This window comes from Microcaecilia unicolor, chromosome 1 (genome assembly GCF_901765095.1).
Source record: "Microcaecilia unicolor chromosome 1, aMicUni1.1, whole genome shotgun sequence".
Taxonomy (NCBI): Eukaryota; Metazoa; Chordata; class Amphibia; order Gymnophiona; family Siphonopidae; genus Microcaecilia; species Microcaecilia unicolor.
In genome coordinates this window covers 19,070,140-19,092,327 of record NC_044031.1, presented here as the reverse complement: position 1 = coordinate 19,092,327, position 22,188 = coordinate 19,070,140, and the positions used below count along the sequence as shown (strand labels likewise).

The following is a 22,188-nucleotide window of genomic DNA, read 5'->3' as shown; positions in this document are numbered from 1 at the left end:
GCCACGGTCCTCCCAACCTGTAGGCCTGTGTCAGGCACACTCCACCTTGCAGCAAGCAGGACCCAAATGTCCAGGTGAATAGAGAAATACCCTGGACGGTCCCCTGAGGCTCTTCATAAGGCTAGCCACCCACTCACTCCCGTTGCAAAAAGTAGAATTTTGAATTGCTGAAGGGGGGAAAGAGAGGGGAGGGGATAGAGGGGTGAAGGGGGGTGTTGAGGGGGAAACTTTACAAAAATGGCATCTCTTACAATTGAATAGCCATTGTCATTGTCATGATTTCAGTATTTTTGTTATATTAGTATTCTTTTGTGTATAATGTTATGCCAATAAATAAGATTATTTAAAAAAAAAGGCTAGCCGCCTGACTACCTTCCGGAAACTCCCCAAGGGAGCACTGCAATTGCCTCTGAAATCAGGGGGCCACCTCCTAGCAACCAACTGCAGCGAAATCTGGGACTAAGTCTCCACAGGGCAGCAGCCGCGATCCCCTGGGAACAAGCAGGGAGATCCCCATTTCCTTTCTCTCCCCGGAGCTGCCAGGCCTGCTGGAGAAAAGGCTCCTAGCACCAGCCCAAGTCCCGGTGGAGCTGACGAAGGGTTGGCCCTGACCCAGAGCCCCCCGAAGGGACCCCCACCTACACAGCTGCCTGCGCAGGGGCTTCGCTTCTTCTGAAAAAAACAAAATGGCCGCCATTCCCACCTCAGAAACACCAAGGCCCTGCACGAGGGACCAGAGCCGAAACACGCTGCTGTGAGCAAGCGCGCCCTGTATGTGCGAGCCCCAAATCAGCTCCTCCACTTGGGAACCGGACTGCACACCGTGCAGCGGCCCAAGGAGGAACACCGCTCACTGCAAGATGGGCAGCAGGTCACACACTAAGCAGGTGTTGCCATGGCCAGAGACTGCCTCTGTGTGGGAAAACACATGGCGCACTGCGCTACACACTTTATTTTTTAAACCGGAGCACAGCACAAACAAAAATATGTCTTTTTTTTTTTTTTTACATTCAGGTAGATTAGGCAGTTTTCTGTCTTCGGAGGAATCACAGTCTGTTTGTATCTGCCAAAGACCTCAAGGAGCAGTTGTGAGATATCAACCATAAGTACATAAGTAATGCCACACTGGAAAAAGACCAAGGGTCCATTGAGCCCAGCATCCTGTCCACGACAGCGGCCAATCCAGGCCAAGGGCACCTGGCAAGCTTCCCAAACGTACAAACATTCTATACATGTTATTCCTGGAATTGTGGATTATTCCCAAGTCCATTTAGTAGCGGTTCGTAAGGTCCTTCTGTAATTTTTCACAATCCTGTTGCGAGTTAATGACTTTGAATAACTTTGTGTCATCAGCAAATTTAATTATCTCGCTAGTTACTCCCATCTCTAAATCATTTATGTTTAATTCTGTTTTTATTAGAACATATCAACTTCAATTTGACAATTGTCAATATTTTACATATAATCAATAAAACATCAGTCTAACAATTATCTCACTAAGTAAACCAATTATAGATATTCTCGTCTTTTATCTTTTTCTCCCCATCCCCCCCTCCCTTTGCCACCATTCTGCATTTTATTCTTATAACGATAATACAACTTTATCCCATATCTTAACTTATCTATTCCTTTACCAATACACTTTTCTTTCCCCCCCCTCCCCCCTTCCTTGCTACCTACCCCTTTACTCCTCATCCCCCCTAGTACCAACCCTCCCCATCTCCTACCTACCTCCCTAACCCTCCCTCCCTCCCTCTCGTCCGTAGCTTTAGAGTCTATATGTTCAGGAGGTAGCTCCTGGCTGGTGCTGTCAAAGTGTTCCAGAAGGGGGACCATATCTGTTGTAATTCTTCGCCCGCAGTCGAATTCATGTCTTTTACTCCTATTTTTTCCATACGCATCAAATGTATCATCTGCATGCGCCACTGCTGCACTGTGGGAATTTTGTGCGTCAGCCATTCTTTCAGTATGACTTGTCTGGCGACCACCACCGCTTTATTGATGAAGCTTTTATATCCTTTTGGAATCGGGTGTCTGATTTTAAATTGACCAAATAATAACAATGGCTCACACTCCCACTGTTGCTGCCATAAAGTGGATATGTTCTGTGTCAATACTTTCCAAAATTTTTTTATTCCTTGGCAGGACCAAAACATGTGGCCCAGTGTTGCACCTTCTGATCTGCACTTAGGGCATTCTCCCCATGGCGAGAGTCCCATGTAAAAAGCTCGTCGAGGTGGTATATAAAGACGAAAAGCAAACTTATATTGTTGTTCCCAATGTCCCACCCAGACCGAGCGCCTGGAAATGGACAAAACAAATGTCTTAATTATTTCTGATGTTATATTAACTTTTAAGTCCTGTTGCCAATCCGTCTCCAATTTTTTATAGTTCGGTTCTGGCATTGTGTCTCTGATGTGTCTATGGTAAAAGGACAAAGGCACTTTCTGTTGTGATCCCAGTGAAAGGGCTGCTGAGAGCTCCTCCTGAACATCTTCTGCCAGGTGCTCCCAACGCAATGATGCCACATAATGTTTTAGTTGAGCATAATGAAAAAACTCTGTATCTGACAATGTAAATTCCTCTTTCAAAACTGAGAAGGGTTTAATGCGTCCCTCCTCTGTAACCACTTGTAATACATACTTTATTCCCCTTTTCTCCCACCTGCGAAAGACTGAGTACAACTGCCCTGGGACAAACGCCACATTATCACATATAGGGAGGAATGGCGTTACTTTTGGGTCGAACCGGTGCATACGACAGACCCATTTCCACGCTGCTCTGGCCGTCTGCACGATACCAGTTTCCCCCAATACAGCTGGAATACTGACTCCGGTCCCGTGTAAATAATTACTAAAATGCACCCCTGGTGTTAATTGTAACTCTAGGTCTGTATTAGAGTATTCTTGGGTGGATCTGAACCAATCATTTATGTGTCTTAACCCGCAAGCTACGTTGAAATATCTTATGCTAAGCAGTCCCAACCCCCCATATTCCACCGGGATCTGCAACGTTTCTATTGGTAAGCGCGCCCTCTTTCCCCGCCATAGGAATCGCTGTGTCAGTGCATTTAATTTTTTCTCATCTGATCTTTTTAAATATACTGGTATTGTCTGCAGCACATACAGCCATCTAGGAACGATCACCATGTTGTATAGTGCTATTCTTCCCCTCAGGGAAAGCGGCAAAGAGGCCCATGTTGCTAAACTTAACTCAGTATCTTTGACTATTCGACGTATGTTTTGTTCATATAGTTTTGTGAGGTCTGAGGGAATATGTACTCCTAAGTATTTAATTGTTTCTGTCGCTCTCTGCAGTGACATAGTCCCACCCGCGACTGATGGCGTCTCTGGGCCCAATGTAAGAACGTAGGACTTGGTTTTGTTTAGTTTGAACCCTGATATCTGACCATATTGATCTATACTCTCCAGCAGTACTTCTAACGATTGATCTGGATTTGTTAAAGTTACCATCAGATCATCTGCGTATGCTAATATCTTCACCTCATGTGTTGCCATCTTTACACCCTCAATTTGCTTTGTAGCTTTCACCACTCTCAACAATGGTTCCAGCGCCAGTATAAAGAGCAAGGGCGACAACGGGCAACCCTGCCTTGTCCCCCTCTCAATTACAAACTCCTCTTCACTGATCCCATTCACTATCACCTTAGCCTTTGGGTTGCGATATAGTGCCTTAACTGCCTGCACAAACCAGCCCTGTATGCCCATATTCTCTAATGTTGCAAATAGGAAGTCCCACCTTACAAGGTCAAATGCCTTCTCAGCGTCCAAACTTATCACCATTGCAGGCTCTCCCTTGTTATGACATGAGGCTATTGCGAGTAATAGCTTCCTAACATTATGTGTTGTCTGTCGCCTCCGTACGAACCCCACCTGTTCTGGGCCTATAAGTGTAGGTAACCACTGGGCCAGTCTCTCTGCCAGAATCTTAGCTAACAACTTCACGTCTAAATTTAGCAGTGAAATTGGCCTATAAGAGCCCACCTCATCTGCCGGCTTTCCAGGTTTGGGGATCATTGTAATAAGCGCCGCATTTGTATGCAAAGGAAATTCCCCAGCTCCCACTATCTCCTCAAGATATTCCAGCAGGGATGCTAATGCATCTGGGGGCAACATTTTATAGTATTCCCCAGAGTATCCGTCTGGTCCTGGCGCTGAGTACCGTTTTAAGGATTTAACCACCTTCTGTACCTCTAACAATGTTATTGGACTGTTTAGCCCTTCTTGCCCTTCCTGGGATATCTGAGCCAGACCTGCTTTCTTAAGGTACTCAGAGAGGTGCCTATTTACCGGCCCCTGCTCTACCGAGTAGAGATTAGCAAAGTAATCGGTAAACATTTTCCCGATGCCTTTCTGATCTGAAATTATTTTCCCTTGCGGGTCCTTAAGTGCTGCAACTGACCTAGGCCCCCCCCAGTTTTTAATTAGCCGCGCTAAAAGTTTCCCTGACCGGTTCCCATATCTCTGTAATTTGTATTTGTAATACAACATTGATCTGTTCTCTCTCTCATGTAGTAGTGAATTAAGTGCCACTTGCGCAGCTTTCAAATTCTCTAGCGTTACTCTGGTTGGATGTTGGATATGCTTTTGTTTAGCTTTTTTCATTTGCTCTTCCAAATTCAATATGGCTTGTGCCCTTATCTTCCGCTTACGACTACAATAGGCAATAATCTCCCCCCTTAGTACCGCCTTTGAGGCGGACCAAAACAACGCGGGCTGGTCACGTGCATGCTCTTTATTATTCTCTGCATAATTCTCCCATTTTTCTTTTAAATGCTCTTGAAAATGAGGGTCCATGGCCAGGTGTGTTGGGAAACGCCATCCCCTCCCTCCCCTCTCGTTGTTCAATACCTCCAAATCTATCCATATTAACGCATGATCAGAAATCACCTCAGGGCCAATAGTTGCGGCTTTTACCTGTGGGAACATTGTACGTTCTACTAATATGTAATCTAGTCTGGCCAGTGTGCCATGTGCTCTAGACCTATGTGTAAAATCTTTTTCCCCAGGATGTAATGTTCTCCAGACATCTATCAAGCTGAGAGCCTGTGAGAGGGTCCGAAACTCCTGTGTTCTATTCCCCGCATAATGCTGAGATGTGGGGTTTGTGCAGTCTATCTCAGGGTCCGCCACCATATTAAGGTCGCCCATTATAACTGTTTTCTTCTGGTGGCTTCCCATACAGTGACCTATGATTGTGTTATAAAACTGTGGGTCATGTGTCGTTGGCCCATAAATTCCCACCAAGATAAATTCCACTCCTTGCAACCATACTTGCAATATTATGTAATTTCCTTGCACTCCTTTAGCCAATAGTTGAGCTTTATAAATTAGCCCCTTCCGGAACAATACTGCCACTCCTCCTCTCCTACCCTGTGGGGTCGCTGCAAAACTCTCCCCCACCCAGGATCTCTTTAGCTTAGCATGTTCTATCTCTGTGAGACGGGTTTCCTGTAAACACACTATGTCTGCTTTGTGTCGTTTTAATTCAGTCAATATTTTAGATCTTTTTATGGGGGAACTAATACCCCCAACGTTCCAAGACACCAATCTGACCATCATAATGCCGTGTGTATGACTAACAATGGGTTGTCACCCACTCTGCAGTTTCTTTTTATTTTGCTCCTTACCCTGCCCAGTGTTTTTATCTTTCTGGATAGACTTGGTAATATCATGATCTTTACTTTTTTCTTACTCGCACCCTGCCCCCTCAGTCTTTCGCTTGTTATTGCCCCTTTTTTACAATTATTCCTTATAGCCCACAACCAGGTCCCCTCTTTATAATACCAATGCTTGGACGAGTTCCCCCCCTTTTCCCCCATCCCTACCCCTTCCTACGGTCTCCCTTCTTTCTTTTACCCCTATTCCGCAATCTACTCACGGGTCTAGAGATCCGGATTTTGCAGAGGGAGTCCCCGCTTTCACTCAAAGAAACCAAGTTTTACCAGTCACTTTTGTCAATAAAAGGCACTGTGTCTTATTCCTCCGCCCTCCATTTCTGACGCTCATGGCTGTTTGCCTAGTTTGTGGTCAATTGTAAAGGTCTTAGCCTCTGCCACGCTTTGAAAGTGTTTCCATGTGTCCTGGTATCGTATTTTCAAGTGTGCGGGATACATCAACGCAAATTTTACATTCTTTTGTGCCAATTCCGCACATAGTGGATGGAATGCCCGCCTCTGCTCTTGTACTTTCTGTGAGAAGTCTTGAAAAATCATTATCTTCTGCCCCTCAAAGCTTAAAGACTCTCTTTTCTGGCGGTATCCCTGCAGTATTTCAATTTTATGTCTGAAGTTCATGAGCTTTGCCACTACTACTCTGGGACGCTGAGCATTTTCCATTCGGCGCCCTACTCTATGTGCCCTCTCGACAACCAAATGTCCTGTAGAATCAGTCAAAGCTAATTCTTTTGAAAGCCAATTCTCCAGCCAGTCCGACAAGTTTCTATCTTGTATCCGCTCTGGAATCCCCACCATTCTTATATTGTTTCTTCTGGACCTGTTTTCTAGGTCCTCCAGCTTAGCGGCTTGTTCCTCTAGCTGCTGCTGTAGTTGGGCGATATCGGGGCCCTGCGCACGTGTATCATCCTCCAAAGCCGCGACTCTCACCTCCAGGTCTCCCGTTCTGGTCTCCAGTCCGTCAAGCCCAGTTTGGATGGATTCCAGGCGCTTTGACAGTGCATCCCAGCGCGGGTCCATCGCGCGAACCACTGCTGATGTTAGTTGTTCCAACTGCATCTCTGTGAATGCCGGCGCCGCGACCGCGGGGCCGTCCGCCATTTTGTTTTCTCCGCTTCCGACCTTCCCCCTGGATTTCGTACCGGTTTTCTGCGCCATTTCGGTGGGGGATTTATGGACGAACTTGTCCATGCAGCCAAGAACTTAAGTTCGCGAAGGAGGGCGTTTCTGAACGCGATGTGACTTTTTATTGTCAGATTTAGAGCGGGGGTTCCCGGAGCTTCAAACAGCTGCTGCCGCTTCGCTCACTGCATAACCGGAAGTCCCTAAATCATTTATAAATATATTAAAAAGGAGCGGTCCGGACTTCCGGTTGGGCTATGGAGGAGTGAGGACGCCTGATCTCACTGCTCTGAAGCGCCCGAAAGAGCCATTGATTAGAATCAGCTGATATCCCCCCGAAAAGCAATTTGCAAGCGGTTAATATTGAACAAGGAGAGTGAGACATACAATAGGAGAGAAATCGAGAGGTATGGCGTCCAAGATGCTGAAAAAAGAGAGCCGAGAGAAAGGGCGCGGAGCGGAGGCTAAAATGGCGGATAAGAGCCAATCACCGTCTCCGACTCCGAGCTCACAATGGGCAGCGGAGATTATACGGGAAGTGTCGGAGGCAGTGGAATTGTCAGTTGATGACAAATTTCAAAAAATATTGGATAAGTTAAACAGCATGGAGGAGAGATATGCTACCATCGTGACAGACCTGCGGGAGGTTCAGCAGCGAGTCAGCAGTGTTGAAGACACGGTGCAGAAGCTGTCTGGCGATACTCCTGCACTGCTAAAGCGAGTCACTGAACTGGAGGAACGGTTAGAAGACACTGAGAACCGTGCAAGACGGAACAACCTCCGGTTGGTAGGTCTACCGGAGTCCCTGGGAGAGAGAGACCTCAGAGGTTTTCTTGAAAAATGGCTAACGGAGGCAGTGGAGCTACCGGAGTTGGTGGGGGAGCTCCGTTTAGAGAGAGCACACAGGCTGGGGCTGCGAAGGGCGGGTGAAACTCGCCCTAGAGTGACAATCCTTAAAGTGCTTAATGACGCTCACAAGCAAAAAATTTTACAATCGCTACGTGGAGGCAAGCACCTGAAATATCAGAACAATAAAGTCCTTTGTTTTCAGGACTATTCGACCAAAGTAGCTGCAGCTCGGAGGGCATTTGTACCAGCATGCTCAGCACTTTTTGCACACAAGATTTGTTTCAGCCTCTTGTATCCAGCGAAACTGAAAGTTATGGAACAAGACAAGGTGCTATTTTTTGAATGCGTGGAAGACGCTAATGGATATCTAGAGGAAGTGGTAAAAAAGAGAGCTGCACCAGAGTGAACGCAGAACTGTTGGACATGCGAGCAGACAACAGGGAGGTAGCAGCTGAGTCTGTAGCAGACAGACGGACCAGTAAGTTAATCTTCGAGACAGCAGTTGTTTTAAGCTGTAGTTTGGTGATAACCCTGATACCAAGTTTTGTTTGAAGCAGTTGTTTTCACCTTGAATTAGGGAGTTTTGAGCCCAGGAAATCCTCCTACTGACAGTGGACTGTGAAGGAGCAAATTGCGAAGTGTTAAGGCAATAGGCAGCTGATAAGGTTGGCAGTTCACGATTAGCAGGAACTGTCACTAGCAGCGTGATAAGAATTTACAAGCCTGCAAAAAGAGCACAACTGAGATATAAAAGACACTGAAAATCGGGAGATAAAGCAGGAAGATGAAAAGCTGGATTAGCTGGACATTCGTAAGAAGCTATTATAATTTGTAGCAACTGGGCGTGAGTCCCCCCAAGGCCGGAGAAATGAGATTGTGGGATGAGGACTTGGGATTTTGGAGATAGAGACATACAGATGCAAAATGTGGTGGGGCGATTGTATTGATTGATTATCCTGGGAAGTAATGAACCATTTAGACCTGATCTTGAATGTTTTCTCTTGGCAGAAGGGACCAGAGGGAAGTCAACAGAGTATGTCTCAGGTTGCTGCAAGTTTCCTGTAAGATAAAGACGGAAGCAGGGGAGAGGTGTTTGCTGGGGTTCCTATAGATCTGAGTGGGGTGATTATAGGAAATAGTTACTTGTACATAGGACAAATGGATGGTTGAAGCGAAAGAGTATGAATAGCGGGGGTGTGGTATGCGTGTGTTAGGAGGGAATATAAAAGGCTTGGACAGGGAAGGAGGATGAGAGGAGTGGAACAGAAGTGAATAGGGGGCAGTGGATGGAAAGAGTCTACTGCTCTCTCTTAATAAATGCATGGGTCATGCCTTACGAGTGCATTAGAGGAGAGATGGGATGGAGGTTTATGAGAATTGGACAGTGTGAAGTATACGCCTGCTTCTGTATGGGAGGGGGGAAGATGGGGGATAGAGGCGGGTTGGATATACCTGAATAGGGTGGCTTCAGGCCTAGAATGGAAGTGTTCCGGAAGGACTCCGGACGGTTGGTGAGAATGGGGGGTACAAAAGGGGGAGGGCGAGGGGGGGAGTTCTTGAGATTTTTGGGGTTTGTTTTCGGGACAATTTATTTTCATGGTGGACTGACTGCGTGCGCTGGGGGGAGGCAAAGGAACATCTGGCGGTTAGACGAGGGAGTACCTGAGGGCTGGGAGGTGCTCTCTCTATACATTAGACAATTGAACAAATTGAGAAAAGCCTTAACTTGGAGCGCTGGGGCAGGTTAAGTTAATGTCTTGGAATGTGGGGGGGGGTCTCATCGCCCATAAAGAGGAAAAAAATTCAGCAGGCTCTGCGACGCCATGCGGTGGACATAGCATTCCTTCAAGAAACACATTTGACTTCCATAGAGCATAATAAATTTAAGCAGGGCTGGGTGGAAGCTGTAGTTGGATCCCCAGCACACAAAAAGAAGGCTGGGGTACTGATCCTATTCCGGAAGGGGTTGCAATTAAATATCAAAACAGTAAAGAGAAGTTCAGTGGGTAGATACGTGTTGGTCGAGGCAGAGTTGGGAGGGGTCTCCTACACTTTTTGTAATATATATGCGCCCAATGTCTATGATAAAAAATTTTACTCAGAGATTGTGACACTGCTAGCCCCCTACCAGCAGAGACCGGTGGTCCTTGGGGGTGATTTTAATATGGTTTACGACCCAATATTGGACAAGACAAGTCAGGGGGGCCTGGGGCAGAGATACTATTCCAAAGGATTGCCGTTTCTGTGCACTGCCCTTGAATTGATAGCAGTGGTGTCGCGAGGGCAGCTGACACCCGGGGCGGGTCGCCGCTGCGCACCCCCCCCCCCCCCCGGGTGCAGCGCAACGCCCGCCCGTGAGCGACAACATACCTGGAAGGCGGTAGAGGGGCGGGTGGGCGGGCCAACCCGCCGAGAGCACGCCGCTGGGAGGGTGTCGGCGCCTCACTGGTTCCTTGCTCTCTCTGCCCCGGAACAGGAAGTAACCTGTTCTAAGGCAGAGAGAGCAAGGAACCAGCGAGGCGCCGACACCCCCCAGCGGCGTGCACCCGGGGCGGACCGCCCCACCGCCCCCCCCCTTCGTACGCCACTGATTGATAGATGTGTGGAGGGTGCTCCATCCAGGGTGTAGAGATTATACACATTTGTCCAGAGCCCACTCATCTTCATCTAGGATTTATTATATATTCATTTCAAGGTCGCTCTTCTCTAAAACTGTGGCAGCGGAGATTGGGCCAGGAGAAATTTCTGATCATTCACCAGTGTGGGTGACACTGGAAGTAGCGGGGAGTAAGAGGGGTTATGGGGGGTGGTCCTTCCCATTTGAGCTTTACCGAGATGCAAAATTTAAGGAACATCTTCAGGAAAAGTGGAGGGAGTATGAACTCCATAATAAAGGTCATATAGAACAGCATGGGTTATATTGGGAAACCGCAAAAGCGGTGCTGAGAGGAGAAATAATTGCATATAGAGCATGGAAAAGGAGGCAAAGGGATCAGGAGATCTTGCGTTTGGAAAGGGAGGTTCGGGTGCAGCGGCGGAGATATGGGAGGGTCCAGACAGAGGAACAGAAATTGGTGTATTTGGAGTCTCAGAGGGCATTAAATGAGCTCTTGCAGGAGAGGGCATACAAATCGATCATGTATTATAAACATCAGTTGTTTATGTATGGGAACAAGGCGGGGCACTTGTTGGGCCGGTTTGCCAGAGGGTCAAAGGGGATATCCCGGATCCTACAGGTGCAGAACCCGGATGGTAGAGTGCATAGACTTGAGCAGGACATAGTAGAAAGTTTCCGAAATTACTATGCAAAACTGTATGAAGCGGATACAGATATAATACCTGATAGTATGTTATTTCTGGATAATATTGACCTGCCAGAGTTGGCGACACCACAGAAAGAAATTCTTAATGGCCCCATAGAGGAGGGGGAATTATTATTAGCTTTACAACAGAATGATATTCATAAGGCACCAGGGCCTGATGGCTATAGTATAGCCTTTTACAAACTGATGTATGAACAGGTAGTTCCGCCTTTGTTAAATCTGTTTAATTCCATAGCGATTTCTGGTAAGGCTCCGGAGTCTTTTACCAAGGCAAAAATGATCGTGTTGTTGAAACCGGGGAAAAACCCAGAAGATATGGGTTCCTATAGACCAATTTCGTTGTTAAACTGCGATGCTAAATTGTACGCGAAAATTCTCGCTAACCGATTGGCGCGGGTGCTCCCTAATTTGGTAGCGTCACCACAGGTGGGGTTTGTGAGGAGTAGATCGGTGGTAAGTAACATGAGGGCCCTTATTGCTTCCTTGGAGAAAGTGGAGGAACAGGGAAGGCCTTCTCTGCTGATAAGTTTCGACACAGAAGGCCTTCGATAGGGTGGCATGGCAGTTCTTATTTGCTGTACTGCAGAAGGTGGGCATCGAGGGTTTTTTCCGCACTGCGGTGGGAGCGCTATATGTTAACCCTCAGGCATTCCTGTGGATTAATGGAGAGAAATCACGGGAATTCCAGGTTCGAAGAGGGGTGAGACAGGGGTGTCCACTCTCCCCATTGCTGTTTGTTCTGACTTTGGACCCCTTGGTACGAGAGATTGTGTCACATCCGGAAATTGCAGGAGTAAAATGGGGAGAGATGGGTTTTAAGATTTCCGCTTTTGCGGATGATATTTTGGTACACATCACGGACCCTAAGAAATCTCTACATGCGCTGCTAGAATTGTTTAAGGAATATGGGGATTATGCTGGATTCAAACTCAACTTTTCCAAGTCTTTAGCACTAACGGCAAGGGATGATGTGAGGGCAGAATGGGGGAGTGAGTTCCCCTTAAAATGGGCCAAAGGGAGTTTTACATATCTGGGGGTACAGGTAGCCATGAGGACGACGGAATTTTATAACCTTAATTTTACACGGCTGTTGGAGAATATGCAGCTTAGGCTGCAAAAATGGGCAATTTTGCCGCTGTCGCTGCATGGGAGGGTCCAATTATTTCGCATGGCAGAGTTCCCTAGATGGCTGTACATGTTGCAGGTTCTTCCACTGCGTTTGCGAAATAAAGATATTACGAAATTCAATCAGCATTTACGAAAGTTTGTTTGGGGGGGGGGGGGAAGTCTAAGCTGCCGCTGAATTTGTTAATGGGCACCTGGAAAGTGGGAGGCTTCGGCCTGCCAGATATACAAAAATATAATCAAGCCTGCCTGCTAAGACATTTGGGTGACTGGCTGCTGGACAAACAAGATTATACACCGCGGAAACTGGAGCAAGTATTTTTTTGCGCCCTTTCACTTACACTATTTATTACATGGTCCGCAGAGTTCGGTACCGTCACAATTTAGGGGTAGTTTGTTGCTAAGACCCATAAGGGAGGTGTGGCGGGATTTAAATAGGTACTGGGGTTTGGGAGCGGATATATCTGATCTATTACCGTTGCAGGGAAACCCAACATTTACGCCTGGATCTGAGAATCAGGTATTTCGGAGGTGGGCATTACTGGGAATAACAAGGGCAGAACACGTATTAGGGACAAGGGGTGGTCTGCTAAACTTGGGGGCATTGGGGGTAGGAATTAGTGCAAGTCATGAATTTGCATATCAGCAACTAGCTCATTATATTCGGTCTCTCAATATGGAACAGTTGAATTGTGGACATGGGAGGAAAGTCAGAGTTCTTTAAGGAGACCCCGGGACAGCGGCCCTCAATATCGAGTCTGCATAAGCTTCTTTGGGTGTTAGACCCGCAGAGACATACTGCAGCAATCACCACTCGATGGGCCCGTGACATGCAGAGACCCGGTTTGACTTTAGATTATACAAAGTTGGTGTCCCGAATCCCGGAGATCTCTGTGAATGCGAGTCTGCGGGAATGTCAATTTCGAATTCTACACAGGGCTTACATGACCAAGACGCAGCTGCTTAAGATGGGAGGGGTGCCTGATCCACTCTGCTCTAAGTGTCAGCGGCAGGAGGGCACACTGTACCACTGTCTTTGGGGTTGCACTGCCACACAAAAATATTGGCATCAGATCATAGAATATTTGGAGGGATTGGTACGGTCTCGAATAAGTTTTACTCCTCTGGGGATACTATTTGATAAATATGAGCTTTTTGTCTTCCAGAGGAGGGGCTCGAGACAGTTGATCCGCAGGGCCTGTTTGATGGGGGAAAAAAGTGATTATGCATGGGTGGGTCTCTGCGGACCCACCTGATTTTTGGCATTGGAGGAACAGATTTCATAATCTTCTACTGCATGAGCGAAGGGCGGTGGGACCCTCACAGAAGAAGAGGACACAGTTTCTGGAGACTTGGGGTCCCTATATCCAGTCTCTGACTCCACGCGCGCACAGCTCAGTGTTAAACGGTTTATAAGGGTTTTTTTTTTTAAAGGGGGGAGGGGGAGTTTAATGGAGGGGGGAAGGTATAGGATGTATTACTTGGATGCAAAAGTGCCTTATTATGGAGAATCTTTAGTTGCATCGTTGTGGGCGGGGGGTGGATTCATGGGAAGGGGGTGGGGGGAGGGGGTCAGGGAAGGAGGGGATTACATCTAAAACATAATTTACTTTGAATTATTCTTGAGTGTTCTGTACATGTAAAAAATCCCATAGAGTATGGGCTAGTATTGGAGGGTGTGAACTTACCGCAAGCCTATGTTTGTACTTCTTGTGAATGGTGTAATGTTTGCACTGTGTCAGTTGGATCTTAATAAAAGTGTTGAAACAATAAAAAGTAGCAGTCCTAGCACAGACCCCTGAGGAACCCCACTAACTACCCTTCTCCATTGTGAATACTGCCCATTTAACCCCACTCTCTGTTTCCTATCCTTCAACCAGTTTTTAATCCACAATAGGACTTTTCCTCCTATCCCATGACCCTCCAATTTCCTCTGTAGCTTTTCATGAGGTACCTTGTCAAACGCCTTTTGAAAATCCAGATACACTATCCAGCTTATTTTCGAAAGTGATCGCCGGCCATTTCCCGACATAAATCTGGAGATGGCCGGCGATTTCGGAAAAGCGGCGAAATTGGTATAATGGAAAGCAGCATTTTTGACAGCATCGCCGCTTTCCCGTCGCTTCACCGGCGAAAGTTCAAGGGGCGTGTCAGTAGATTAGCGAAGGCGGGACATGGGCGGGTATGGGCGTGGCTACCAGATGGCCAGCTTTCGCCGATAATGGAAAAAAAAAGCGGCGTTAAGCAGTATTTCGCCGGCTTTACTTGGTCCTTTTATTTTCACGACCAAGCCTCAAAAAGGTGCCCCAACTGACCAAATGACCACTGGAGGGAATCGGGGATGACCTCCCCATACTCCCCCAGTGGTCACCAACCCCCTTCCAAACTAAAAACCTTTTTTGCCAGCCTCAAATGCCGTACCCACCTCCATGAGAGCAGAATGTGTTGTATCCTCCGACAGCCTTTCCCTGGTTGCGATGTGGCTCTCGGGTGAGTGTAACACCTTTTCTGTTAGGTGCCCTGCAGAGTCACATTACCAATGCATTGTGTTATGTGTAGGGTACTGGGCTCTACTCCCATGGTGCTTTTCCCCCCCTGCCAACCAGGTCAGAGTGTGCCCTGTTTTGTTTCCTGTTGTAGTCCATGCGGTAGTGGCCATTTTTGTAAGCCAGTTTTAGTTCCCTTTCCTGTGTTACCCACGTTAGAGAACGTAGTTCTTACCTTGCATGGTGCTGAAAGAGGGCATTGTACACCATTGTGCTAGCTCTGACCTACTGCTAATCTTAGTACCAGGGGACTCTTTGCCAGTGGGGCACAACCTCTGATCTGCAGTTAATTGTGAGTAAACGTGCTTACTTCAAGAAAGGACTTTTTCAGAGAGATTAGTCTTCAGGTGTGAACTGGTGTGCCAAAGTTATACAGCAGCAATAAGTCCTAGAGGCTGTATGCAGGTCCCTGGAGCAATTTTAGTGGGTGCAGTACATTTGTGGGTAGTGGGTTTTTTGGGGGGGATTGGGGGGCTCAGCTCCCAAAGTAATGGAGCTATGCATGAGGGAGCTTTTCTGAAGTCCACCGCAGTGACCCCTAGGGTGGCTGGTTGGTGTCCTGGCATGTCAGGGGGGCCAGTGCACTAAAAATGCTGGCTCCTCCCATGGCCAAATGCCTTGAATTTGGCCGGGGTTTGAGATGGCCGACATAACTTTCCATTATCGCTAAAAAACGAAGCTGGCCATCTCAAACCCCGGCCAAATCCAAGGCATTTGGCTGGCTGGAACCATATTGTCGAAACAAAAGATGGCCGGCCATCTTTTTTGAAAATACGGGTCTGGCCAGCTGTTTGCGGCGCCGCAAAAATACATCGCCGGCCATGTATTTCTCCGGCGCCGTTCGATTATGCCCCTCAATATCAACCGGCTCCCCTTTGTCCACATGTTTGTTTACTCTTTCAAAAAATTGAAGTAAATTGGTCAGGCAAGATTTCCCCACACAAAAGCCGTCCTGACTCGGTCTCAGTAATCCATGTACTTGGATGTGCTCTGTAATTTTGTTTTTAATAATAGCCTCTACCATTTTCCCCGGCACCGACGTCAGACTACTGGTCTTTAATTTACCGTATCTCCCCTGGAACTTTTTTAAAAAATGGGCGTTACATTGGCCACCCTCCAATCTTCTGGTACCACACTCGATTTTTAAGGATAAATTGCATATAGTAACATAGTAAATGACAGCAGAAAAAGACCGGCATGGTCAATCCAGTCTGCCCTACAAGATAAACTCATATGTGCTACTTTTTGTGTATACCTTACCTTGATTTGTACCTGTCCTTTTCAGGGCACAGACCGTGTAAGTCTGCCCAGCACTCTTGCTTTTATTTACTTTCCTTACATAAAGGTTTGTGGCCCTATTTATAGCTTCTTTCAGCCTGGACCACTGTCCTTCCACTTCTCGTATTTCCTCCCAGCCCATCATCTCCTTCCTCAGGTATTCCCCCATTTTACTAAAGTCAGCACGCTTGAAATCCAGAACTTTGAGTTTTGAGTGGCCGCTCTCCACTTTAGCTGTAATATCAAACCAAACCGTTTGATGGTCACTGCTGCCCAGGTGGGCACCCACTCGGATATTTGACATGCTATCCCCATTTGTGTGCACCAGATCCAGCGTCGCTCACTCCCTCGTGGGTTCCATCACCATTTGTCTGAGCAAACCGCTTTGTAAAGCATCCACGATCTCTCTACTTCTTTCCGATTCCGCAGACGGAACCTTCCAATCTACATCCGGCAGATTGAAATCTCCCAGCAACAGCACCTCTCTCTTGTTTCCCAACTTTTGAATATCTGCGATCAGGTCTTTATCTAATTCCTCCAATTGTTTCGGAGGTCTGTAGACAACACCCACGTATATAGAGGTTCTAAACTCTCTTTTTAAGGTGATCCATATTGCTTCTTCCTTTCCCCAGGTCCCTGTCATTTCGGTCGCCGTGATATCATTTCTCACATTCAGAGTTACTCCTCCATCTTTACGACGCTCTCTATCCTTCCTAAACAGATTATAGCCTGGTATGTTTGCATCCCATTCATGGGAAACATTTAACCACGTCTCCATGATTGCAACAATGTCTAAGTCTGCCTCCAACATCAGGGCTTGAAGGTCATGAACTTTATTGCTTAGACTGTGAGCATTTATGAGTGGAGGAGTGGCCTAGTGGTTAGGGTGGTGGACTTTGGTCCTGAGGAACTGAGTTCGATTCCCGGCACAGGCAGCTCCTTGTGACTCTGGGCAAGTCACTTAACCCTCCATTGCCTACCGCATTGAGCCTGCCATGAGTGGGAAAGCACGGGGTACAAATGTAACAAAACAAAACAAAAAAAATTTGTGGCCATCGCTTTCCATGTGCTTCAACATTTGAGATTGGGGGTTGTCTTTTCTCTTTGGGTACCTTCATATCCTTTTGTTCCAACTTCATTTCTAGAAAAGGCACAGATTTGTTTATTTTAAAATGTATCTGAGATAGCCATTTATGTATCAATTCCTAGCCCCATAAAAATCATAGGTTTAAGGCTTGAACTCTGAAAAAGAAAGAAAAGTCACTTTCACATTAATTTACAAGGTCACATGGCTCCGCGGTTCTGGTGGGACATTCCCTCCTTCACAGTTCCTTCCTGGGATCTCAAACCATGGCATGCAAGCTGGATATAGATAGGCTTTAGTTTCTTCTACAAAAATAAGCATATCTTGTTAGTTCAAATTAAAGCACAATATTCAGTTTCAGTTCAAGTGGGAGTTACTTATTACAAAGAGACATTTTAAATCCTTAACAATGTTACAAAGGTACTTCAGTGCAAAAACTTTTTCCTATATTCCTGTCCAACCTATATCAAAAATCAGCCACCTGGATCCCACTGCCATCTGCAGAGTGGATCATGCTGTGGAGAAGTCCAGTCCAGGCTTGACGCGTCTCCTTATGTTTTATAGAAATATATTGCAGGAAGGCCTGAGAGAATGTAAGTTTCTGGTACAGTAGGACATGCAGTTATAAGTTCCTGCTTATCTGGTGGCAGATTTCTCTTTTTATACGATTTCTGGGTAGCTATCTGAAAGGCTCTTGCTGTAAGGACACTGGTGGGTTTGTTCTCCCAATATGAAATATTCTCACCATGAGATTTCAAAATGTCACATGCTTGCTTGCGGTTTTCAGTATCTACATATTGAGGAGCTGATTTTTTTTTATTAAAGGTTTACTTTTATGGGAGCTTAGGTCAGAATGCAGCCCAGGTGGTGCATCTGTGTGTTGAGGAGCTGAATATTTAATTGAGGGCTTGCTTTTATGAGTACTTAAATTAGACGGGGGTGTCGGAAGCAGTGTTGGGGCCTGTTCCTGGTATGGAGTTAAATCAGGGTATAAAACGGGTCCAGCTGCTGCCACTGGGTGTGAGGCATAAGGCTGATAATTTTGGACATTCCTTGCCTTCACACACAAATCTTTAGCAGAGGCCGGCTCACCTGGGGCCCACGAGCAGAGAGCTCTTGCAATAGCAGGATGCATGCCCTGACAGATTTCCCTGAGATCCTCAGTATCTGCCTTCTTGAATCTCTTGCTAATCCGGTCATCACCAGTAATAGAATGCTTTTCTAACATAATCTTCAGTACTCTCAGTTTTATCCTGTTGGATAAATGCACTTTGAGCCTTGAATCTCCTCGTGCCAAAAGAGACACAAGCAGCTGTTGCCAAAGTGAGTAAGGAAAAACCTATTTGTTTTGCCATCCCAATAGCTTTTTCCATTTGCTCTGCAAATTCAGGTTTAATACAGAGACGAATAATTTTAATCAATTCCTCTGTATCGAGCTTCTCTTCCTGCTCTAATTTCCATAGCACAACACAAGCATGGGGAAAATTATTGGGGTCTATCTTGCCTACCTGCATAGCTATCACCTCCATATCTGTCTGTAATAGGGGCTGAGAGCTAATAGTTTGAGTGAAACCTCCTGCTGGAGGTTTAGACTAGAGAGTTGCATGGGGACAGAAATCTTACCCATCCCTGCCTGTCCCTGCTGGAATCTTACCCGTCCCCACCCGTCCCCATTGAAATCTTACCCATCCCCATCCATCCCCGCAAAAATGTAACCCATCCCAACCCGTCCCCGCAAGAATTTAACCCATCCCCACCCATCACTGTAAGAATTTAATGGTACATAAAAGAAAATTCCAGTCAGCTCCCTCAGTCTCTCTCTGGATTTGAGCCACAGCACTGTAGGCAAGGAAGGAATGGAAGTTGAAACTTGGAACACTCTGGTGTGCACATGTAAGATTTGTCTCTGATTTACTGGCGCTGTATGCTGAGAGGTCACCACATGCACGCGCCAGTAGGTCAGGTGACATCTGATGCTCATGCCTGTGTCAGAGCTGAGGTCTGCTCATCAGCCCGGGAGCGAAGAGGATTAATTGTAACATAGTAAGTGACAACAAATAAAGACCTGAATGGTCCATCCAGTCTGCCCAATAGTCACACTCATTATCAATTCATGATTAAATCAACGAGTGTGATATTATATACTTGATTATGGTCTTTCTTTTGTGTTTTTGGAACATAGACCATAGAAGTCTATCTGGCCCTATCCTTATGTTCCAACTGCTGGAGTTGTCGTTGAAGCCCACTCCAGTCTATGCGTCTTCTCATTTGTGGGACACATCGTAAAAATCTGTCCAGAACTGTCCTTATGTTCCAGCCACTGAAGTTGCTGTCTAAGCCCTTTCCAACCCATCCTAAACCAGACTTCCATATATTAGACACAGACCATACAAAGCTGCCCGGTATTGGCCCTAGTTAATCACAGCCAGAGTTGCCATCTAAGCATTACTTCACACATCCACACACATGCAGTCATTTAAGGTTAGGGTTTTTTATAACTTCCATTTTCTAATTAGAGATCCTCTGTGTTCATCCCACACCTTTTTGAATTCCATCATCATTTGTGTCTCTACCACCTCCTTAATGGAAAATTTTCCACATTTGTGCTGTTAAAGCACGGAGGAACACTCTTGGGCCATATGTTTTGGTCCTGCCCACCAATTCAACAGTTTTGGAAAACACTGCAGCAAGCCATAACAGCAATGTGGGGGGCGACATGGCGGAGGGAAGCTAGACTGTTGTTTGGACAAGTTACAGCGATTAGACCCTATCCAGCAGGATTTAAGAGTTGTACACACAGAGCCACAGTAGTGGCGAAGAAAATTATCCTCCGAGAATGGATTACAAATAAAGCACCTACTTTACAGCAGTGGCATGGCTGCATGATGAATTTTATGAAATTTGAACGACGAATGGCAGAACTTCACCATGACTCCAGTTTTACAGACAAAGATTTCTTCAGAATTTGGCATCCATTCTGGCAGACAATACCTAAGGGGGGCAGGAATCGTATTCTCAACCTCTAATGACTGATGACAAGAGACTATGACAAAGTTAACCTAAGCATCCTCCCGGGGTGGGGTAGATAGAAGGTTGAGCATTTTGGGGGGGGGGGGGAAGGGGTTAGAAATAGGGGAGGAGATAGAGAGAGTTTGATTTGGTTAATAGTTATACAGTTTAATTTGGTAGGTGATGATAAGGTTAGACAAGGTGGTATGTTTCCTAGAAATCTTGTTGTCTAGCACATAAGTAGAGGAGATCAGTAGTAGAATAAGCAATGTGCGAGTGAATACGTTGGTACAAAGTAACAATGTTCAAGTAACATGTAAATCACCTGTGAATATATGTAAAGGAATGATAATTTCCAATAAACAAATTTGAAAATAAATAAGGAAGAGGAGGAGGAGGAGACAGCAGTCAAAGAACTTGGTACTCGGTAGATGAGAGGCTGGTGCAGGTGTAGCTTACATTTCCATGGGAACCCCGCAGAACTGCTTCCATCCCCGCGGGAACCCTGCAGAACTGCTTCCATCCCCGCGGGAACCCCACAGAACTGCTTCCGTTCCTGCGGGAATCCCGCGGGTTCCACGGGATTCCCGCAAACCCTGTTCCCATGCAGCTCTCTAGTTTAGACTGTGATACTTTTATCACGGCTGACACAGGCTTAGCTGTGGCTGCCTTTGGGTCTGGGGGTGGGGAGGTATATGGAAGGCCTGTAATAGCTGATACCTGCAAGTGTGAATCCTGTAGCTTTTGTTTTAAGGTTTGTATTTCTCTGTGACAATGTGCATGATTAGCTTCCTCACCTAGAGTGGGAGTCTGCAGTGTTAACTCTCTGACTAAGTGTTTCAAGCCTGGAACCTGGCTGGCTTGTGTTTCTAAAGCTGAAATTTGGGTCTGCATTTGATTTTCCTGGGCTGCCTGCTGTTGTACCTGCTGCTTAAAAGAATCTAATTGATAATTTAAGCAAGTGGTCAATGTGATTAAAAATCCTTTTCTGTATCTATCTGCATGCATTCTTTCTCTTTGGCTAGTAATTTCTCTTTCAATTCTGCATGCTCCTTTAAAACTTTCTTACATGTGGCCCACATCAACCAAAGACTCTTACGCTCTGACTTAACTGAATATAAGGAACAATACTTTTCAAATTTGGTTTCAATATCAGAGGTGGTGATGATATCATCAGTTACACTAGGAGTCCAAGGGTTAGGGCCAGAGGATACTACACATTGCTTAAACAAGGTGGGGTTATCTACACCTAGGATAGTGTGTTTGTGTGTGTGGCATCCTCAAAATAAGCTGCAAAATTGGTTTTCTTTTTACGCCAAAGCATGATTATACAGTACGTAAGTGCATAGGTACCTAGGTATTGCCACACTGGGAAAGACCAAACATCCATCCAGCGCAACATCTTAAATAACCTGAAAACCTTATCAACTGGAAATTTAATTAATGAAACCCGGTACTCAGTTCTCTATAAAGCAGCAAAATACAATTTCGGTAATTATATAACTTTTAGGAGGGACACTGTTACACTGTTATCTTGCGCATAATATTCCCTGCCCGCGTTTCTCCACCATTAAAATGTTACATTAAAAGTTATTTTTGTTGAAATATAATATATATTTTAATTCTATATTCTATTCTCCACCAAGTACCTATAAGGTAATAAGATTTACATTTGTAAGAAAAAGGGGAATTAAATATTATATTTGTGAAATTACATTAACCTGCACCGTAAGGTTTGAGGACATGTGCTCGGAACATAAAAGACCATATATTCAACTTTAAAAACGTTTATTTACAATACAGGTAATGTAATAATGTTACAAGCGAGAGGTAGCTTTTTTAAGAATCTTGCTTACAGGAGAAATTTGCGACAAGATAATAGGTCTGAATCATAAGTTAACTTACAAAGTCTTTGTTGCAGAATTGTTTAAGTGCCTGTTTATCCAGCTGAGTGATGGGCAGCATGAGGCAGAGGTCACAGGAACCCAGAAGTCCTTACAGCAGCCAGTGATGGGAGAGAAGAGAAGTGCCGAGACTGAGTGTGTTCCTGGCCTTTTATAATGTTCTTATGGAAAACTTAGGGACAACTGAACCCTGGTTATTATAGTTGCAGAGGAGCATGGTCACATGCTATAAGCCTTTTGTCTGCACATGTGC

At 45.8% G+C, this 22,188-nt stretch overlaps 1 protein-coding gene across 1 annotated transcript in view; it reads left to right on the top strand.

Moving 5' to 3' along the window:
- LOC115459803 (zinc finger protein 271-like) overlaps positions 1 to 22,188 on the top strand; it is a 258,826-nt gene that overhangs the window by 52,269 nt on the left and 184,369 nt on the right. The window lies entirely within an intron of this gene.